General features: G+C 53.2%; 1 non-coding gene across 1 annotated transcript in view; it reads left to right on the forward strand.

Moving 5' to 3' along the window:
* Window positions 1-3,841: 3,841 nt before the first annotated feature.
* LOC124565935 overlaps window positions 3,842-5,000 on the forward strand; it is a 1,910-nt gene continuing 751 nt past the window's right edge. The window contains exon 1 of the ribosomal RNA XR_006970703.1: window positions 3,842-5,000. This exon is cut by the window's right edge and continues 751 nt beyond it. This is a non-coding gene — a ribosomal RNA (small subunit ribosomal RNA).

Below are 5,000 nucleotides of genomic sequence, written 5' to 3' on the forward strand. Positions count from 1 at the left end.
CACCCTTCCGACAACCACCATTGCTCAGCTAAGCCACCAACACCCACACATGTCCCAGACAGGGGTGCACCCAACATCACAATACTGCCTCCTGTCACACCACACAAACAATGGCAGGAATGAAAGACACAGGTCTGCCACAAGCATGGAATCAGAGCGCCGCCTGTTATGAGCCAAAGGTGCACCCTGACGTGGCAAATCAGATGATGCCGCAGTCATTTACTTACGATAATCACAATCAACAAACCGGGCCCCCCCCCCCCCCAAGTGCCTTAACCTAACCCGTATTGTACCTTAACCTAACCCGTATTGTACCTTAACCTAACCCGTATTGTACCTTAACCTAACCCGTATTGTACCTTAACCTAACCCGTATTGTACCTTAACCTAACCCGTATTGTACCTTAACCTAACCCGTATTGTACCTTAACCTAACCCATATTGTACCTTAACCTAACCCATATTGTACCTTAACCTAACCCATATTGTACCTTAACCTAACCCATATTGTACCTTAACCTAACCCATATTGTACCTTAACCTAACCCATATTGTACCTTAACCTAACCCATATTGTACCTTAACCTAACCCATATTGTACCTTAACCTAACCCATATTGTACCTTAACCTAACCCATGTTGCGCCTTAACCTAACCCATGTTGCGCCTTAACCTAACCCATGTTGCGCCTTAACCTAACCCATGTTGCGCCTTAACCTAACCCATGTTGCGCCTTAACCTAACCCATGTTGCGCCTTAACCTAACCCATGTTGCGCCTTAACCTAACCCATGTTGCGCCTTAACCTAACCCATGTTGCGCCTTAACCTAACCCATGTTGCGCCTTAACCTAACCCATGTTGCGCCTTAACCTAACCCATGTTGCGCCTTAACCTAACCCATGTTGCGCCTTAACCTAACCTATGTTGCGCCTTAACCTAACCTATGTTGCGCCTTAACCTAACCTATGTTGCGCCTTAACCTAACCTATGTTGCGCCTTAACCTAACCTATGTTGCGCCTTAACCTAACCTATGTTGCGCCTTAACCTAACCTATGTTGCGCCTTAACCTAACCTATGTTGCGCCGTAACCTAACCTATGTTGCGCCGTAACCTAACCTATGTTGCGCCATAACCTAACCTATGTTGCGCCTTAACCTAACCTATGTTGCGCCTTAACCTAACCTATGTTGCGCCTTAACCTAACCTATGTTGCGCCGTAACCTAACCTATGTTGCGCCTTAACCTAACCTATGTTGCGCCTTAACCTAACCTATGTTGCGCCTTAACCTAACCTATGTTGCGCCTTAACCTAACCTATGTTGCGCCTTAACCTAACCTATGTTGCGCCTTAACCTAACCTATGTTGCGCCTTAACCTAACCTATGTTGCGCCTTAACCTAACCTATGTTGCGCCGTAACCTAACCTATGTTGCGCCTTAACCTAACCTATGTTGCGCCTTAACCTAACCTATGTTGCGCCGTAACCTAACCTATGTTGCGCCTTAACCTAACCTATGTTGCGCCTTAACCTAACCTATGTTGCGCCTTAACCTAACCTATGTTGCGCCTTAACCTAACCTATGTTGCGCCTTAACCTAACCTATGTTGCGCCTTAACCTAACCTATGTTGCGCCTTAACCCAACACACGTTGGGCCTTAACCCAACACACGTTGGGCCTTAACCCAACACACGTTGGGCCTTAACCCAACACACGTTGGGCCTTAACCCAACACACGTTGGGCCTTAACCCAACACACGTTGGGCCTTAACCCAACACACGTTGGGCCTTAACCCAACACACGTTGGGCCTTAACCCAACACACGTTGGGCCTTAACCCAACACACGTTGGGCCTTAACCCAACACACGTTGGGCCTTAACCCAACACACGTTGGGCCTTAACCCAACACACGTTGGGCCTTAACCCAACACACGTTGGGCCTTAACCCAACACACGTTGGGCCTTAACCCAACACACGTTGGGCCTTAACCCAACACACGTTGGGCCTTAACCCAACACACGTTGGGCCTTAACCCAACACACGTTGGGCCTTAACCCAACACACGTTGGGCCTTAACCCAACACACGTTGGGCCTTAACCCAACACACGTTGGGCCTTAACCCAACACACGTTGGGCCTTAACCTGCTCTGTAATTGTCATACGACGCGTTAAATTAGTGTAGTGTTGCCTAACTGCAACCCCCGCAATATAGTTTGCTACTCGCACTGCCCGGTCCCCAGAGTATCGCTTCATGTTAAACACCTTGCAGCTATACACTGTAATGCGGATGGCGGCAGGACGTACATGCTCAATGCCCTTCGCAGTTGTTCATTGGCATTCGCATGGCGAAGCACAGCCTACGTTGTGGTACGGCTTGTGGCAACTGTCCGCTGATGTTGTACGTCCAAATCACACACTGTACCGCACATTGGTCCTCATGTACTGAATGATACATCGTGGTACATGTGTGACCGTACCACGACTGCGCCAACAACGGCGAACCATACGGTCCAAATATTGTGCACTCAGCTACGTGTCGTCTCCCTATAAGAGCTGGATTGCAGTATGGTATGCCGTGGATGGCGATCAGCATGAGCCGTCTGTTGATGTAGTGGCGCGTGTTGTCAGACGTAGTCGTCTCTTCTCACACACCGTGATAGCATGGTGCACTGCGTTCCACATCTGCGACATGCGACAGAGGCCGGTTGACAGTCGTTCGCGCAATGGACATCGCATACGTACGGGGGCCACCTTCCACGTGTTCGCGAAGCGTGCACATGTTGTTGCGTGTATGTGGGCAGACATAGTGTGTCGTGACACCTGACACAGGCATGCAACAATCGTTGAATTTGCAAATGGCGATGGACGTCTACGTTTGCTGGTGACGTTACGCAAATGAAGAACTGGTAAACCGTTGTGGTGCGGTTGTTCTCGCTAGAGGTGAATCAGTGATGGCGACGATCGGTTGAGCTACCAACCGGTTGTTTCAGCGATACCCACCATGCCCACGAACGTGAATGGCATGTGGGTGTGAAGCGATACGCGGCGGTGGCTGGGTGGGACCGTCCCCGGCCGGTGAGGGGGGGCCTTCCGGCGTGCTGGCCGCGCGGTGCGTGGGCGCACGCGCTACAGCCGGCTGGTGGGGGCGGCCAGTGGCAGGCGCGCCGGCCGACGGAGGCGGCAGGCGGCGCAGCTGCGCGCCGGCGCACCCTGCACGCGGCGCCGTGCGGCCAAAGTAGGTCCTCGCGGGCCCGGTGCGAAGCGCGGTGGACATCTGCAGTGTGCTGGTCCGATTGAGGACTGTGTGCGCTGAGGATGCGCCGCCGCCCGGCGCTCGGCGCCGCGACGCCGTCTGCTGCTCGGTCGCCTCTGCGGTTCTCGCAGGTGGATTGTATCGCAGCTGTGCGGACGTGTTGGCGCGTGCGCTGTGCTGGGAGAGTTCGCTTCGGCACCCAAGTGGGGCTTTTGTCCTTCTGTGGCGCTGGCGTTGGAGCTGCCGGCCACCGTAGGTGGCGCGTGTTGTCTCCCGCCGGCAATGCCACGACAGCACGCTCCCGGGCCTCTGTCGGCAGCGGCAAGCTCAGTTGGGAGCACGGGTGGTCGCACCTAAAGCGTCTACTCGCCAAACTCCGGGCGATTGCGCCTCTCTCGAACCCGACCAAGTACTTAGGACGGCGCTGCGCGCCGCCGGGACCTGAGAGGGTTTCGAGGTGTATTGTGCAGGGGAGCTCAGCCTCCTCCTGTTTGCAGAATAATTGAGCGGACGCTTGCGTGTTCGCGCGGGCCCCCGGGACACACTCCCGGGCGGCCGGCTGCTCAGCTCTAGTTGACGCAGCTCCCTGGTTGATCCTGCCAGTAGTCATATGCTTGTCTCAAAGATTAAGCCATGCATGTCTCAGTACAAGCCGCATTAAGGTGAAACCGCGAATGGCTCATTAAATCAGTTATGGTTCCTTAGATCGTACCCACGTTACTTGGATAACTGTGGTAATTCTAGAGCTAATACATGCAAACAGAGTCCCGACCAGAGATGGAAGGGACGCTTTTATTAGATCAAAACCAATCGGTCGGCTCGTCCGGTCCGTTTGCCTTGGTGACTCTGAATAACTTTGGGCTGATCGCACGGTCCTCGTACCGGCGACGCATCTTTCAAATGTCTGCCTTATCAACTGTCGATGGTAGGTTCTGCGCCTACCATGGTTGTAACGGGTAACGGGGAATCAGGGTTCGATTCCGGAGAGGGAGCCTGAGAAACGGCTACCACATCCAAGGAAGGCAGCAGGCGCGCAAATTACCCACTCCCGGCACGGGGAGGTAGTGACGAAAAATAACGATACGGGACTCATCCGAGGCCCCGTAATCGGAATGAGTACACTTTAAATCCTTTAACGAGTATCTATTGGAGGGCAAGTCTGGTGCCAGCAGCCGCGGTAATTCCAGCTCCAATAGCGTATATTAAAGTTGTTGCGGTTAAAAAGCTCGTAGTTGGATTTGTGTCCCACGCTGTTGGTTCACCGCCCGTCGGTGTTTAACTGGCATGTATCGTGGGACGTCCTGCCGGTGGGGCGAGCTGAAGGCGTGCGACGCGCCTCGTGCGTGCTCGTGCGTCCCGAGGCGGACCCCGTTGCAATCCTACCAGGGTGCTCTTGAGTGAGTGTCTCGGTGGGCCGGCACGTTTACTTTGAACAAATTAGAGTGCTTAAAGCAGGCAAGCCCGCCTGAATACTGTGTGCATGGAATAATGGAATAGGACCTCGGTTCTATTTTGTTGGTTTTCGGAACCCGAGGTAATGATTAATAGGGACAGGCGGGGGCATTCGTATTGCGACGTTAGAGGTGAAATTCTTGGATCGTCGCAAGACGAACAGAAGCGAAAGCATTTGCCAAGTATGTTTTCATTAATCAAGAACGAAAGTTAGAGGTTCGAAGGCGATCAGATACCGCCCTAGTTCTAACCATAAACGATGCCAGCCAGCGATCCGCCGCAGTTCCTCC

This window comes from Schistocerca americana, unplaced genomic scaffold, assembly GCF_021461395.2.
Source record: "Schistocerca americana isolate TAMUIC-IGC-003095 unplaced genomic scaffold, iqSchAmer2.1 HiC_scaffold_1351, whole genome shotgun sequence".
In the NCBI taxonomy this organism is placed as follows: domain Eukaryota; kingdom Metazoa; phylum Arthropoda; class Insecta; order Orthoptera; family Acrididae; genus Schistocerca; species Schistocerca americana.